The sequence below is a fragment of the Danio rerio genome, chromosome 9, assembly GCF_052040795.2.
Source record: "Danio rerio strain M-AB ecotype USA chromosome 9, GRCz13ab, whole genome shotgun sequence".
NCBI lineage: Eukaryota > Metazoa > Chordata > Actinopteri > Cypriniformes > Danionidae > Danio > Danio rerio.
In genome coordinates this window covers 12740273-12758815 of record NC_141029.1, presented here as the reverse complement: position 1 = coordinate 12758815, position 18543 = coordinate 12740273, and the positions used below count along the sequence as shown (strand labels likewise).

At 36.0% G+C, this 18543-nt stretch overlaps 1 protein-coding gene across 2 annotated transcripts in view; it reads left to right on the top strand.

Moving 5' to 3' along the window:
- nup35 (nucleoporin 35) overlaps positions 1-18543 on the top strand; it is a 232768-nt gene that overhangs the window by 204755 nt on the left and 9470 nt on the right. Inside the window, exon 10 of one of the 2 annotated variants that reach the window (XR_015498747.2) lies at positions 2927-3598. The exons of the other annotated variant lie outside the window; for it this stretch is intronic. The gene's annotated coding sequence lies outside the window, so the exon portion shown is untranslated. Of the gene's footprint in view, positions 1-2926; positions 3599-18543 lie in introns of those variants that run through there. 2 annotated transcript variants of the gene reach the window in all.

Sequence of the window (18543 nt, the reverse complement as noted above, 5' to 3'; positions counted from 1 at the left end):
AAATAAACCTGATAATTCCAAGATGGTACAAAACTAATTTTACAAAACAAACTTTAAAACAGTACTGCAAGACCACACATTTTATTTGAAAAAGCTCTCTTTTATATTTACACCAAGTTGTCCTCTTTTAAACGTCTGACTCATCTCACTAAAGCTAGCAAATAGATTTTTCTGTCAATTTCTTCTAAGTCATGGACAGTGTGGATAAGAGTTAAGAATAAAATGAAACCAAAAGTTCTTAAATGAGTAATGCAACTTTTCTAGGAGAACTTCAGTTCTTACTTTATTCCCCGACTTGATGGTTTTGCCAAATGGAGCCAAACATTGATTTAAGCTGCAATTCTTTGGTCTTTCTTCCTCTCTTTATTTTTTTTTTTTTTTTTTGGGAGACTGCAGTCACTCTCTAAGCCAATCCTGGAAGCTGTCAGGACAATTGTGCCATCAGAATGAACAGTTTCAAGTCTGTCACTCGTGAAAGATTTGAAAAGAGACTTTGGATGTCTCTCATTTCACTTCCAAATGACTTCTGGTGTGCTTAGTTTGAAATATAAACACACCACAGACCAAATACATTTATAAAAAAACAAACTAAAACTAGGGGTGCAACAAATCTTTGGCTGCTGAAATTTATCAGCCAAAATTTGCATTTTCAGTTTTTGGTTGAAAAAGAAAACCGCCTAAATATAAGCCAGAAAAAAAAGTACAGTATATGATACATTATCCCTCCAGCCGTAGCCACTGCATTGAGCACAATAACTTAAGAAGCACTGCACAATAAAACCTATTCATTTATATTGCACCATGCAAAGGCCTGTTTGTTGCTGTGCTTATCAAAGCGCAAGAGTAGCTAATAGTTCAAAATAGCTCAATATTTCACTCTTTGGATATTTTGTTGAACCCCTATATCTTTCCATGAACCACACGTTTACAAGGAGAGCAAAGTTTAAACATATAACCCAAACACAGGTGAGTGGGCTCAACAAACCACCCATAGAAAACACTCTCATTCATCTCGCTGACACATAAACCAACACAAACACTGTGCATTTATGAAGTGTGCTTCACACAGGTGAGTGGGCTTAACAAACCACCTGTAAAGTGTTCATTTTGACAGCAAATTTTTAGTCTTAGTCTTATCTTCAGTCAATCGCAAGTTATTGTATAACGATGGTTTGTTCTGTAGACAATCACAAAAAAAAGCTTAAAGGGGCTAATAATTTTGACCTTAAAATGGGTTTTAAAAAATGTAAAACTGCTTTTATTTTAGCCAAAATAAAACAAATAAGACTTTCTTCAGATGAACAAATATTATCAGACATACTGTGAAAATTTCCTTGCTCTGTTTGACATTTTTTGGGAAATATTTAAAAAAATAAAAATATAGAAACACAGAAAAATATAGAAACATAGAACTGCTGCAGTAAAGACTTTATTTGTAAAAGGTATTTACATCACTGCAAGATATACGAACAGAAAAGCATCGCAATTATAATAAAAAAAAAGAAAGAAATCTTCTATTCTGCCCGGTCATCTGCATTTGGCCACATGTTCTCATCCACATCACACCTGATATCTTCTCTAGTCAAGGGAAGAATTCTCTTGTTCCTTTTTCACACATAATTAGCCCAAAGAGTTCTCTTTTACAGCATTTGATCATGTGAATGGAAATTGGTGAGTGTGGTTCCTAGATGGGAATCTGATGCGATGTATTTACAGAACTGCAATAAGCTGTTTCTCATTGGCAATGGAATAAAATACAGGGAATATATTTTTCACAATATGAACAGCTGTTCACTTTGGCTTTAGCCTATATGAGTTCTGTTTAGAACATGATGTTATCTGTTCTGACATGCAGTTTTAAATTTATCTGTTCTGACAGCATTTGTAAATTTGCCTGTAAAATTACATTGTTTTGGTCTTGGTTGAGCTTGTGTGTAAAAGAAGTTCAAGCATTTGAAATTGGTGTTAACTGTGTGCATTTTGTATCAAAGCAACAAGAAATGTGTTAATTGTATAGCCAAAAAAGAACAATTGTTGTGCTAACTGTGTTAAGAGTTTAGGAAACTTGTTAAATGTATTGAAAAAAAAACTAATACTAATATGCTTTCATGGCAACGCTGACAAATGACATCTCTCAAATTTGTTTGACACCTCTTAAAATCAACATTATCTAAATTATTAAGTTACATTTAAAAAGTATTACCAATAATTAAATAAGAAATAATTATTAAAAAGCAGGGTGACACAGGGGCTCAGTAATTATCACTGTCACCTCACAGCAAGAAAGTTGCCGGTTCGAGCCTTGGTTGGGTCAGTTGGCATTTATATGTGTGGAGTTTGCTTGCTCTCCCTATGTTCGTTTGGGATTCCTTCGGGTGCTCCGGTTTCCCCCACAGTCCAATGCATACCTGCCAACACTCCCGTTTTTCTCGGAAGTCTTCCGTATTTCAGACCCATCTCTCAGAAAACTTAAACATTTTACCCCCCACGCCCCGCCCCCTTCAGTTCGCAAATTACCACCCCCTACCCCCACCCGCTCTTCAGTTCGCTGCTACCCACTTCCTCCCCCACCCCTCCTGCTGTTCAGTTCGTGAATTACCCCCCCCCTACCCCCACCCGCTCTTCAGTTCGCTGCTACCCCCAACCTCCCCCACCCTCTTCAGTTTGCGAATCCTGCAACCAACCCCCACTTCCGGCAGAAACCTAGCTTTCCCATGTAGTCTCCCATCCAGGTACTGACCGGGTGCAGTAGCAAGTGCATCCAGAGTTTTCTGTATGGTTTTGGCTCAGAATTTGTTGTGATCATAAAGGGACAGAATGCTAAAATGCCTAAAATTTTATTTCTGAAGATGCCTCAAAAAAACTAACCTCAGTCATATTTCCCCCTCTTGCCTCTTTCTGTCTTTACATTTCTTACCTACATGAGCTGACGGAATGTTTATGTGGATAAGCACCAGTGAACTGCAGAAGCGAAATGGAAACCTATTTGGCGACACGTGAAGTTGGGCTGTTATCAGCAGAGAGCGACTCCCCGTACACCTCTGTATTCTGTCAGGCCTCGGCAGGTCGAGATTGAGAGAGAGAAAAAGACTTCTGCTTTCTCCTTCCTGATAAGTGAATGACATCTCCACAGGCCAGGTCACTGCATGTGAGGCACGACAAGATACTTCTGATTGGAGCTGCGCATTTAGCTCTTATCTCTCCCTGCTGAGCCTGTGCGAGTACAAAGGCAGAAAATGGTCGAAAGAGAATCAAATAAAATCATTCAGAAGACCCAAATGACGTATGGCAAACAACCGCCGTCTTCCCTGTTCTCACAGAGCCATGATAATTCTCAGGAATGGTAGAAGTGCCCTTGCTGTGTGTTTGGTGTAATGACTCACGTTTAATGCTCATCCTTGTGAAACGTTCACTCTTCTAAGTGTCTATACATAATTTGTGTGTAACTTCTGCAGGCTCAAATCCCATCTGAACAATATCTATAACGTTTAGCGTTAAATATGTTTTTCCTGAACTTTTCATGAACATCCTTGCCTTGTGCTAAATCTGCGGAGAGGCATCAGCTAAGCTCTTAGAGAAATAAAAAGTGAACACTGAGAAATAACAATGAAACGTGTGGTGGTTTATTAGTTTCTCTTTATAGCTCCAAGTCGTGAGGCTATGAGGTAGGTGTTGCCATGGAGAATTTAGTTCTAAATTCAAACCACATCTTCTGATTAATTTGTTTTACATTACTGACGCTTATATATAAATCACTTTATATATAAATAACTCTCTATACTGTATAAACAAAGTTGAAACTATCAGCCATTTTTAAGCATAATATATTTAATAACTCATTTCCAGCAACTGACGAATCTAACGAAGGATCTGAGAATCATTGTAGCAAACTTATGTATGTGATGAGTTTTAGGAAAACAGCTATTCATTTGTGTTGTTTTATTTTCATTCGTTTGTATTAATTTATTCTTTATTTAATTATTTTAATTAATCATATGATCATAAGTCAATTATATAAATATCATTATATCAGATATATCATAAACAATACTGATCATTAGTTAGCTATTTGATTATCATTTGCCATTTTTATGTCTTTGCTATTATTATTTTCCTATAATTGTTGCTTTTTTATTTTTAGTATTTAATTTTTCCATATTGTTATAATCTTATGACTGTGTGGATTCAAACAATACTTGTTTTTATGAGTAGCAGATAAGAAAATGTCTCAATTTTAAGGTCTGTGTTCACAACATCATATGATATAAGTATTTGCTTATATTTTGGTTGTGACGTCAGAGGAGTAAAATCCAATGCCAGTTTATGACAGATACATGACGCCATAATAAGACGCGGGCGAGGCAGTGGCGCAGTAGGTAATGCTGTCGCCTCACAGCAAGAAGGTCGCTGGGTCGCTGGTTTGAAACTCGGCGTTGGTGTTTCTGTGTGGAGTTTGCATGTTCTCCCTGCCTTCGCATGGGTTTCCTCTGGATGCTCTGGTTTCCCCCACAGTCCAAAGACATGCAGTATAGGTGAATTGGGTTGGCTAAATTGTCCGTAGTGTATGAGTGTGTGTGTGTGAATGTGTGTGGATGTTTCCCAGAGATGGGTTGCGTAAAACTTGCTGGATAAGTTGGCGGTTCAATCCGCTGTGGCGACCCCGGATTAATAAAGGGACTAAGCCGACAAGAAAATGAATGAATGAATAATAAGACGCCTATACAATGTCAGTAGAACATCTGTAGACATCTTTTGTTAATTTTAGGTTGTGGAATTAACTAATATAAGTCCAACGTCAACTTAAGGTCATTATGTGACATCAATACAACATCAAAGTCTAACATCAGTAGACTCTGATCTTTGGTTGGTTTAAATTTGTGGCTTTAACTGCCCATTATCCGAAATCATATTAATGTCATAATGTGACGTCCATACAACGTTAAATTGTAACATCAGTACACATTGATCTTTGGTTGGTTTTAGGTTGTGGAATTAATCAAACAAAGTCCAACGTCCTGATGACATTGCGGTAATTTTCCATTGAAGATTTTGACTTCAAATGTACATTTATATGATACATCTGTATTGCACAATAACAGTATAATCTATATTGTAATTATATGTACAACAATTAAATATTATATATTTATTATATATAACACTGAAACTCATTTATTCATCCATTCATTTTCCTTCGGCTTAGGTCTCTGATTGATCAGAGGTTGAACCGATGACCCGCCAACTGTCCATATCTGTCATTCAGACTGTGCATATAAGACTGTATTAATATTTTGTCATGTCCTATACATTTAATGCTTACTTAAAAGAGATTGTAGAATATAAGTTTTGAATGTACATTGTCATATTATATAAAGTCATTACCGTAATATGTAATGTGCAGTTTGTGAAGGTGCCAAACTCGTTTTGTTTGGGAAACAGAAAAGCAACGTTATTTCACCACAGTAAAAATGTTGTTTTTAAAGGCATGTCTGAAGTAAAGAGATGTTTTTGCTATCAGAAAGTTATATTTTTGTTAGCAGAAAGTTGCTAGGCAACAGAGGCACCCATATTCAATGGCACAGGAAAAAGTGGATGTTGAAATGCATGCAGGCATTTTGACCATTAATGACCATTCAAGTGAAACTCTTGTGTTTTGTAGTAATAAATATTAAAACGAAACATACACATATTTTGGAAAGTTTGTAGTTATATGGATTTTATTTTTTAAAAAAGCTATTAATTTACTAATGACTGCTTCAGTAATTCTAAAGTACACATGACAACAGTTCAAGGGTTGAAGCAATTGGTACAACACACAGCAGATATTGTATCGATATCTGACTCCTCTCCGCTGATAAACCTGTTCTGATGAAGCTACAATCATATAGTTTGCAATCAAATCAGACAATGCTTCTTTGTTCGTTCTTGCTGTCAATTCAGAGTTAAAGTTGATCTTAGTTCAGTTCAGTGTGGTTTAATTTTCACTTTTGAAAGTCCACACTTTCAAAACACTGAAGAGCAAATCCATCGATGGACAAGTCCCAAACCCATAGATATTTACATTAGATGTCGCCTACGCTATTGTTGTTCATTGGAAGGAATGCGTCAATAGAGCCGCCATATTAGTACAGGGTAGCGCTCCTTTGAAATTAATGTGCAGTGGACTGGCCCAAGATATCTAAACATTTATACATATCTCTACGTTCGGGAGTTTTCCTGGTTATCAGTATGCAAATATTTATTTAAATTACGACAATCATAATTTTATGAAACTTTTCTACATCAATGGATAAGTGACCGCACGGGCATTGCCGACAAAGAACAAGTGTTTTTGTGCATGGAAATGTATCATTCTCCCTCCCTGTAAAATTTTTCTGCATTCTAGGTCTGCAGCTTTCACATGCGTATAAATGGAAGAGCTATTCACCTTATTCTCAGCTGTCGAGTGGGCGCTGCCATTTGAATCTTTTTGTCTCGCGACTTCCGGTCACATTCACTTCCATTCATTTTTTGACGTTAACAACTGCTCGTTACGCTGCTTGATGTTGCAATTTAATATTTTCTTATTATATTATGCTACTTGGTCTGTGTAGTCATGCAAATATTTGTTTGTTGAGCAAGTAGTTTGGCCATTTTCTGCCGTTTATTATTCCTAGTCATTTCTCCCATTGGCGACTGAATCGGAAGTTCTAAGACAATCGCGAAAACAGGCGCACTTCCGCGTTTTAGAATAAGGTCAATAGGGAGAATAGTGGAGTGTGACCGGGACTTTAAGCTGTAACTCTAATTAAACACACCTGATCAAACTAATCAAGGCTTGTTAGAAATCTACAGGTAATGTTGAAGCAGGGTGCGTACTAAACTCTGCTGTGCTGCAGTCCTCCAGGAACTGAGTTTGACCCCATGGTAAATAGTATACTTTCAAAGCAACTGCCAACATTTATCACAATCACAAATCCAATAAAAAAACCTAAATTAACTAATTAATTAATTAACAAACTCAATCTAAAGCAAAAAATATATATATATATATAAAATGGTCAACACCGATCCTCATGTTGCTCTAAACCTGTAGGAGTAATAAAAAACTAAACAAATAATTTACGCATAAATATAAGAAAGTCTTTATGCTATAAATGCCACTTTACTTACTTCATTTTAAGTTTTCCAGAGATTTAAAGTTTTCCAGTCAACTCCATTGAGCCTCTGCAAAAATGTATGTAAGTGCTGTTTAAGAGTGAGATTTTTTTTTAAACACATTCTTAGTTATTTAGCAAGATTCTAATATTCAGCTTCCATTGCAATTTAAAGGCTTAACTAGGTTCATTGGGAAAAGTAAACAAAGTTATAAGAAATAATTTTTTTTTTTTTGCTCTGATAAACATCACTTGGGATATATTTAAAAAAGAATTAAAATTTTAAAGACTGAATAATTTTGCTTTTATATGTATGTCATTCCTATATAATACTTACCTTTGAATAAGCTCTACTGTGGCATTACTTGACTCCTGATATAGAAGGTTAAAAACATAAAAGAAACAAAACACACACACACATGCATGCACACACACACACACACACACACACACACACACACACACACACATGCACACACAGAAAGTGCTGCAGTGAAATGTGTTACTCTCTCCTCAATGCTGACCATGCATAAAAAAACTTAACAGCAAAAAACACAAAATAATTAATTTATTTTAAAGTTTCAAATAATTATAAAACATAAATAAAACATGCATATATATATATATATATATATATATATATATATATATATATATATATATATATATATATTTTTTTTTTTTTTTTTTTTTTATAAAAATAAATAATATGCACATATAAATAGCAACATAAAGCATCAGAGTAGATGGGGCAGTAATGGTTGAACAGTATTTATTGTCACAGTAAATATCTGTAATGGGTAAATAAAGTAAATTACTTTAATTTATTCTTCGCACTACACAATTTCATACAAACCCTTCCCCTTTTACAGTAAAATACTGTTTCCTTTCATTATAGCAAAACACTGGCTATTTTACAGTTATTTACTGCATAATCTACAGTAACATCTAAGTAAGGTTAACAGTGTATATCAGGGCAGTAATAACTGTATTATAGTGCTAAAGTCCTGCATCTTCACACTGGCTCTAGTCTTGACTAAGTGATGTTCAATGACAATTGTCCTGGGAGCACTGTACAAATGAGGCAGTGCTATTGATGCATACTTGGGCTCCGGATGCAATATTTAGTGTATATATCTATGTCCCAAACCAAGCAAGCCAGTTATTGGCACCCATTTACTTTCATAGTAGTCAAATGGTCTAAGCTACTAGCATTATTCAATATATCTTATTCCGTGTTCAACAGAAGAAAAAAACAAGTGAAGGGTGAGTAAAAATTACAGAATTGTCATTTTTGGGTGAGCTATCCCTTTAACGTGTCAACAATCAACTCATCTGGAGTGTTTGTCCTGATTTGTATTACCTCTCATAGCCTTCATTTGATTGTTAGGAAACTAGGCAGTGCTTTCATTTCTAGTTCGCTTTTGTGGAGACTAACAACCCTTTTCCTCACACTCTCTCAGTCATAGGCTCTCGCATTATGTGTGTGAGTGTGCGCAAGCATGCATACACAAAGCAGTGCCTGGAAACGTCTATGTTATTTTGGCTGTTTGCTTTTCTTATTTATTTATTTTCTGCTCTGTATGCAGCGTGCAGCTCAAAGCCTCAGGGTAAACGTAGGTTAAGGCTTCCTGTGGCATTTCAACTTTGCATAATTTGTTTGCTGAGATCCTCCAGCGATGGCTGTACTACTTTAACCGGCAATGCAATCTTGAGAGGTATTTCAAAATGTAGCTAATGACGACTTAATTTATTTTCATGTCACTATGTATAATGGACGTTTGAGCTGGTGAGACAAAGGTTATTTTGTTTGTCCTTTAAGGGGATGCATTACCATGTGAAGTCTTTATTTCCTCGCCTTTAATTAAGATATATTTGGTGCGTGGTGTCTGTAAGGTCAGAGCTTCTGGTTGAAGTGGCTGTTTTTCAAGCATGTCATTTGCTACTCTGGCTTGTACAGAAGTGGGCTTTCATCACAAGGTCAATGACCACACTTTCAGAGTAGAACCGCTTGTATATAACTCACCGAACATACACCTTTCCTGGTTTCATTGTCAGCTATAAGCCAGGTGCGCAGAGGTTTCCTTTCTAAATCCATTTCCAAGTGTTTGTCTCTATAGCAACTGAAGGAAACAGTCAGAAGTTTGAGTGCTGAAAATGTCCTTGTAGTTAAGAAACTCAGATATCCATACGGCAAGTCAAGACAGATTAGCATAGAGACGCTCTCTCTCTCTCTCTTACTACATCAAATAACTCCATGTTCTTTGCATAATATAGTTCTGAGCGCTGCGTTTTCTGCTCTCTCGGCAGATAATTCCCTAGCACTCGTCATTAGGTTAATTCCAATGGCGATTTCACGTCTTTGAAAGTTCAGTCATTTAGGGATTTCCCTATACCTAACTGGAGTCATCCTTTTCTAACACAAAAAAAACGGATATGGATAAATTCACATATATACCTGCCTAGAGATTAACTAAATACTTTATATAAATGAAAAGACATTTCCATATTCTGTGTGAGTGCTTACTCAACTTACAGGAACTTGTAACATTTAAATACAGCAAAGTTGTTATACTCTCAGTTTGCCTACATGGTGTAACTTCTGAAGATTCTAAAGAGCCCTATCATACGCTCAGCGCAATGAGGTGTTTTGCACGATTTGTTGCTATTTTCAGACCTGCGCAACCGTAATTTTCATGTTTTGCGCCATGTTGTTTGAATAGTAAATCCATTTGCGCCACTTTGTGGATTCATGAGTGTGCCAGCCTATAAAGGAGGTTTGTTAAGGCGCATTGTTGGCGTGTTGCTATTTTGAGAAAAGGAAATAGACCACGCCATTGACCATCTGAAAGTTGGTCTAAAGTCAAGCACAGAGCGCGTTAATTATGCAGGTTCAAATGCTAACATATTGCTTAACACAAATATCTTTATGAAAAATGAAAATGAATGAAAAAATAAATTAAAAGTATTAAAATGTTTATTTCAACATTTTTAAACATTATCAACACATCAAAAATTATTATTTACTACATTGATATAAAAAGTGGGCTTTTTTCAGTTTATTCATGACAACTTGCATTCTTATAATAATTTCATTATTATTAGCAGCATTATTTATTATATGCTAATTTATATTTGTTTTAATAATTGTTTTGGAGACGTTTGCATCACCATATGGGGCATAAGAATAAGACGTGTGTTTGAATATAACTTTTTTGACCACACTTTGTTATTATTTTTCGTTTATTCATTTGCTGGAAATTAGAAACAACCCTGTTAGACCATGCTCTGGGGCGTAAACCTTTTTTTTTATCTTTAATATAGCAAAAATGGATTTGGACACGCTCTTAATGCTTTTGCGCCCTGCGCTTTAAACTTTGCGCCTAGATCGTTAAAATGGACCCCAAAAATTGTATGTCTATGCACATGTCATGAGTGAGTAAATGTTAGAACAGTTTGGGCACAGTTATATGACACAATTTTTGACCTGATTTTCTGTATCAAAAACATGGACCGAAGAAAACATTGATTTCAGAGCCTCTTTCCCTGTCTCATAAAAAATCACACTGTTTACACTGTCCTTTAAATTCAATATGGCGTCTACCCTAAATAAAGGGACTTTATATGGCAAAACCAGTGGCTTTAAGCAGTGTTGGACAGTAACTAAGTACATATTTTATACTTTATTGAAATATGTTTTATTTGAGGTGACTTTCACCTCACTCTATTCCAAAACAATATATTGTACTTTTAACTACATTTCCTGACCGAATCGGACACATGGGCAGAGCTGAGCTCCAGCAAGGGAGAGCTTAGGCTCCAGTTCCTCCTGGCTGTACTTCTTCTACAAGTGATGTCACTGGGGTTGTAGTTAAGAGCGGGGTGGGTATACGCATTAAAACAACTTATAGAGGGAGGAGCTGGAGCTCAGGTTCTCCCTCATTGGAGGTGAGCTGGCCCCCTCTCATTAAATTGTCACCTCCTCAGAGATGCAATAATGGTGTTAAAAACAAGCTACGGCTGATTTTATCAGTTAACTTGTTAAATCAGTTTATAAATTGTGAAATATCTGACATATTAATTTGTGAATTGGACATATGTTCATGAGTAAACAACTCACTAATTCATATGATCCGTTCAGAGTGAGCCAGCAAATGATTCACTGATTTTGCAAAGTGATCTGAATAGGGTTCAGAAAGTGAATGCTTTTACTTAATATCACTGTGGCAATCCTTGATGATTCAGGGACTAAGCTGAAGGAAAACGAATGAATGAATTATAAATGATCAGTGTGGTTATAAAAACATGACAATTTTTGGTAATTCAACTTGCAAAATAAATATTCATCGATATGAAGGTCTACTTTTACATTGATTATTTATTTAAATTCAAAATCAAATACTTTTGTACTTTGACCCAAGTAACATTGACAAGGAGGACTTTATACTTCTACTGGAGTAACATTTTCCTAGGATATCTACTTTAACTCAAGTTCCTAATTTGGGAACTTCATCCTCCACTGCTTTTAAGTGAATTGCAGTCGGAAACTTACTGCTTATGCTTGCACTTGTGCACAGTGTGATTCAGTGCCCCCAAGTATTATACTCAGTTTAAAGTTCTTTTTTTTTAGTAGATAAAAATATTCTTTAAAAAAATTGCTAGCGGTCATTGATAACACTAAAAGAGACATTAATTTAACATTTAAATATTTTGCACCTTGTTCTTAATAACAAAATTAATACACCAAAATGATGGCATTATAAACAGGTGAGGTCATTAAATGAAGTAATTTACAATGTTATAACAGTTTGATTATAAATATTAGAGGCTAGTATACTAAGTTTGTCATTTGAATGAATCAATTTCTTTGCATGGCACATTGATATTAGAATGTTACAGACTCCTCCAATATTACAACAGAATGAATGATGGCTCTCGGCAGTGAGTGTAAACTCACATTCCTTTGATTTTTTGAGTCCTTCACATAAAAATCAGTTTACAGGCTTTCACAGACAACTTGTGAAGTCTAAGAAAGATCTTGCTTTTTATGTTTTGTTGCAAGCTGTTCTCCCATTGCCAATAAAAATAGCAATAAATACGTTGCTTCCTACAGTTCACTTAATGGCCATTGGTGGTGTCGCTAATATTTCTCAATTCTACATATTACCCTTGAAAAGCACATTCAGCAGACTGATATTCAGCATCTGACTTGTATAATATTTGAGAATGTTCTTAAAATGATTGATTGCACTGATATCAAAATCAATTTTTGATCACAGATTATTCAGATTAAACATCCGTCAAGTCACAGGAAAACTATTCTAAATTATTCTGAGGGACCATTTCAAGATTTGCTATGAATATGTTATATTGTTTACGTTATTTTAACTGATGAATAGGCTCTATGTGTAACTTTAAAAAATACTTCTTTTTCGCCAGTTAAATTTTTATTTAATTCTGTTGAACACAAAAGCAGATATTTCAAAGAAGAAAACTAGTAAGCGCTGACATCCATAGTATGCAAAATTAAACAAAATGAGTGTCAGTGGTTACCGGTTTCCAGCATCTTTCTATACATCTCCTTTTGTGTAAAAAATAAATAAAAAATCATGCTAGTTCGGAACAAGTGAAGGGTATAAGTAAATGATCACAATTTCTGTTTTGGGGGGTAAACTATGCCATTAAAGGCTTATACTTGAAATAGTGGTGATACAAATAGCAACATCAATTTTGTTTTAAAAAAATGGCCAATTTGGCAAAGTCTTATTTATAGCCTGCATCCTTACAAACACACAGTTAAATACTACTTCTACATTAGGTTTACACAAGTGTAGAAAATTACAGCTTTACTGGAACCAATGCACACTAAATAATAATTATTATTATTTGCTATATTGACACACTAAGTACTGTAGGCTCAATGCTGTTGTCTCCATGTTAATCTTTTTTTTTTCAACAAAATTGTTGTTTCAATTAATAGAAATCATTGGCACACAATAAACATTAATATATTTTTAGCAATTTATATATGTATTTCACAATTTTTTTTAGCTCATAATAACATTTACAAGTAATACCCTAATTGGTAACACTTTAAAAATAACAGTCCATTAGTTGCATCTATTGCACTATGCATTCATCTTTGTCAGTATTAGTTACTAAAAAAAGTCATTCAAACAGTAGTTTATTTTAACTCTCTAACTAATGTTAACAACCACAACTTTGAATTTTAATAATGCATTAATAAATCAAGAACTATGATTATTGAATGTTGTACAAGATTGTTTATATGCTGGTCCCTCGTTATTCCAGAGAGTTGCGTTCTAAAAATAACCTGCACTAAGCAAAACCCGCAAAATAGTCAGCTTTATTTTTTTTTTTACAATTATTATAGATGTTTTAAGGCTGTAAAACCCCTCTCTACGCACTTTATACACTTTTCTCAGACAGGCATTAACATTTTCACACTTGTTTAAACACTCTCAAAGTTCAAACCTTCATAAAAAAAGGGCAGTGTTATACAATAAAAGTAAAGATCAAAACCATTTGATCTTCATTTAATTTTTTTCATAATGGTGCTGTACACCCACGTAACTTCTACCTTCCTTCATTTTAGGTGCTGCCTTTGACAATACAGAACATTTTGTCGACATTGTGGGGAGAAAACTTGCAAACACGCAGTACAGCAGAGTCAAGCTGCAGTCACAATGAAGTTTGAGCTTGCAAAATTCTGTAGTACTTTTCTGTGAAAAGGGGCAGGATTAAACAAGATGATTAGACATTAAAAAAGTGAGTGATTACTCTATATTTTAAATTCCTGACCAGAGAGGTCATGTTTTGATCCTCGATTGGTCTCACACAGTCAGGTGATGCAATTTCGCAGATCAGAGCTCACCAAGCTTGAACTTTGCAACGCAGCGAACTGTGAAACCTGTCGCACGAGCGACATTATTATTAATGAATTAATAATAATAATTATTCATTATTTTGAATTTCTTTTGCCCATTTTGAGCTACTTTGTGATTTTTTTTTTTTTGGAGATCTTTATTTCGATTGTTTTTGTTTGCTACTTTCAGGCCCAGCTCTTACCTAACAAGATTGAGAGATTTCAAGTTCACACTTTTCCTCAGAGTAAGGTGGATAGGGACCCACATAGCAAAATTTCTCTGGCCCAGCTCTGGCCCACACAATCAGGTTTTGCTTGGCCCACATGCTGCAGTGAATTATGGTACATGACTGGACCAAATCTGGCTTCCAGACAAGGGCCAAACACAGACCATATCTGGGCCAAGTCTCAGCCAAGTTAATAACTCATAACTGGGCCTGAACTGGGCCAGATAGGTTGATGTGTCACGATTGCAATGAAATTGATAATCCCATGGAGTGATGCACTTTAGGCACACTATGGGCACGCTTTTTCTCAAAGTGACCTGATTGGTAGAATTTTTTTCTTTACCTTAAAAATGATTTTAGTGTATTTTAAATGTGGGTCAAGACTGGCCAAACTCACATGGCCCACTTATCAAATTTTTAAATCTAAGCCAAATACTACGTTTTACATCTGGCCCAAATCTTGTGTGCCGCCTTAAAAACGGTGTCACCTCTGCCAAACCCGGGCCATGTTTGGCCCACATGCTGTATGCCAGTGCCGGATGAATGCCTTCTGTGCCAGCTTTTTGCCAAATCTGGGCCAGAATTCTTTGCTACTAGGGGAAGATGTCGTATGACTTCCATTTTGAAAACACGTAGACAAACACCAGATGAAGAGTGAACACCATCTGTGTATTCATTTTAATATAGTTCAGTATAGGGAAGAATACGGCACAAGGTGCTGAAGACATTTCTTTTCTTTTTCTTTACATGTTTCTAGCGAGGTAAGGGGTTTGTTATGAGCTAGAATAGTTATATTTATTTATTTTATTTGGTTTTACTATCAACCCCTTACTCTTGAATTGACCAAATTTTGTTTGATACTTTGTTTGAATTTGCCACTTTATTATAATTGTAGATATTTCTTCTTTTTGTATATATATTTAGGCATTACTCTGGTTTCACTTTTTGTACATTAAATCACTTTTGTTGGCAGTTCTGTTGTTTGTGTCTTTTGCTTGCACCCATCACTTGTGAAAGTACCACACCTTTTAAAAGTTATTACTTTTACCCTAGACTAACATCAAAGAGGTTGTAACACCTTAGCTTCACACTGCTAGCGCTAGAAGATTTATGTAAATTTGGCAAGCTGAACATACTGTACAGGAGACACGGCACGGAGGAGATTGATTGACAATGATTTACAGCCAGTCAGGACACAGAACACAATGCGCCGTAGAAAAACAATTATGTCAAATTACACAAAAAAATATCAGCGAGACTGCAAAAAGTGAACTGCGCTATAGTGAGGGAACACTATACCTAGTACGTTAATGCAGTGTATCCCAACCCTGTTCCTGAAAGCACAACAACAGTACACTTTTTTAACCTCACCCCAATCAAACACATCTAAATCAACTCATCAGAACATTAGAAGAGATGAATGGGTCAGATCCAAACTGTGACACCCAAAATATGTACTGTTGGTGTTCCTCCAGGAACAGGGTTGGAAAACACTGCATTAATGAACCGTTATTTTGAAAGTGTTTTCATTTGTTTCATTTCATTCATTGCATGTTCATATTTTAATATGATTTCCTTGTTCATAGCACCTTTTAAACGTATTCCTAAACAACAACAATAATTAAAATCAGTTATTTAAGTGTCAAGATGTAAAGAAACCGCCATATATAACAAAACAAAGGAGTGTATGAAGAATGAAGAATGTCAATAATGGATAATCTTGTCAATAATGTCACCACAGACCTTTCAACACACCGAATAATGTAAAATGCTAATGCCTTTTACAGTAATAACACTCATTGATCACCTTACAGCAGTTCAGTGAATTAACCATGATGTTTTTTTTTGATGAGGCTAAAAGCTGGGTTAAAACCGGGGGCGAATAAGTTAACCCTTAATCATCATTAATCCATCAACCCCGCAGTTTCACAGCACACTCCTCCATCAGGAAATGTATCTGAACTGTGCAAGTGAGTCATATGGATTCTCAATCCTGTTTACCTGCTAATGAGTTTTCCACATAATTGCCACTTCTTTTATAGGTTGTGCTTTAGTGCTTCTAATCAGTCTGTCCCGCAAATTCAAAGTGACAAACGACGGATGCAAATCACACATTTGTATGCTGGTCTGAAGTGTATGCACTCATGCATCTGTGTGTGTGTGTGTTTGATGAGAAGGTAAGCCTCTTAAACTCTCTAGCAGTTCCTTGGCACTCTGGGTCTTGAGAGGGTGGAAGAACTGACCAAGTTTATGATGAGCTTTCCTCAACAGACCACTGACTTCTCAGTTTTTTCCCTCTTAAGCTCCTTACGCAGTGCTGCTCATCTGTTTCTCAGCGTCCGGTAAATAGACTGTGCTCGGAATCTCTTATTTTACTCATGAAATGACTTTTCGGCAAGGTGAAAAAGTCTCATTTGAGCGGCGTAACTCCCATCAACCCAACACCGGTGCTTTGTGCTTTAAACACAGGAGCATTTTTGTTCCCCACTTATGAGTGATTTATGATGTAATTCAAAGGATGGCAGCTGAAGTGAGAGTGCTGTTTAGCCCATACTGTGAGCTCATCATCTTTGCAGTGGCTGTGAATGAACTACCCGGGAAACAGCGCTGCGTGTTTGGAATCATGGGGACAAAGTCACTTAGCAATTCCCGCTAGATTACAGTACACCTTTACAAGCTCCGTGTCGGTATTCTTAAAGAGGAACATTTGTTTTGCTGTTGTTTTTTTGCACATGTGCTTACCATAACATTAGCAAGTATGGAAATTTCTAGAATGGAAAATTTATAAATGGCTGTTTCTCTTTGTTTTGTTAAACCGCTCCTGTCTGAAATGCCACGCAAAATGCATTGCTTCCTGGTGGAAAAACTCAAGACTTTCACATTTTATGCATGGAAAGTAGAGGGATTAAGGTAAACAGATTTGTTAAAAGAAAACAATGGAATGTTTCTAAAAATTCCATTTGCAGTCGACATATACAAATATGTAACACTTAACAATGAGCTCCTAGTTAATGTCAGTTAATGCATTAACTACCAGTAGCATTAGTAAACTATTGTATTGTGTATCACGGTGGCTCAATGGTTTGAACTTTCGCCTTACAGCAAGAAGTTCCCTGCTTTGAGTCTCAGCTGGGTCAGATAGCATTTCTGCGTGAAGTTTGCATGTTCTCCCCGTGTTCATGTGGGTTTCCTCCGGGTGCTTTGGTTCCCTCACAGTCCAAAAGTAGCAGCACTGGTGTAAATAAAATGATAGCCACCCTTTGTACTGATGTCTTTGCCGTTTATTTGTTTCTCTCTCTCTCTCTCTCTCTCTCTCTCTCTCTCTCTCTCTCTCTCTCTCTCTCTCTCTCTCTCTCTCTCTCTCTCTCTCTTTCAGCAGACATCATGAAAACTATAAGAAATAAAGCATATAACATTCAAAATATGCATTTCTCACAGTCTCTCATTCAAAATGTCTGCTGGTATGCGTATGATACGGTGGCTAAGAAAGCTTGCAATTTAGGAAAACACCAGCAAATTAGGATTTTCTTACAACACAACTGAAATGTTTCAAGGAGACCCTGGAACATAACGAATCCCGGTTAGGTTATGGTTATTTAGGCTAACAAATATTAAAGACAAGGAGGACTCCCCTTTCAAAGATCTCCTACAACATCAACAGTGTCTGTCACGATGTTGAGGCCCCTTGAAACATTTCCATTGTGTTCCATTCTTTTTGTGTTGTGTGAAAATGCAGCACGTTTTATTAATGTTTGTGTTGTGTGAAAATGCAGCACATTTTTTTATGTGTATGCGTTGTGAGGATTTGTAATATGGAGCTAACAATATGCCAAAACAATCTGAATTTGAATTGTATTAATTTGAATTATTGACAATTGTAATTTAATAAATCTAAATATTTATAAACTGTTAAAAATTGTTTTGAATTTGAATTTCTTATTTTGAATTTGAATTTCTTAATTTGAATTTCATAACTTGAATATTGAACATCTGAAATTTATTCATTCATTCATTTTCTTTTTGGCCTAGTCCCTTTATTAATCCGGGGTTGACACAGCGGAATGAACCGCCAACTTATCCAGCACGTTTTTACGATGCCCTTACAGCCGTTACCCATCTCTGGGAAACATCCACACACTCATTCATACACACACTCATACACTACGGACAATTTAGCCTACCCAATTTAACTGTACCACATGTCTTTGGACTGTGGGGGAAACCGAACACACGCGAACGCAGGGAGAACATGCCAACTCTACACAGAATCGCCAACTGAGTCGAGCCGAGGTTC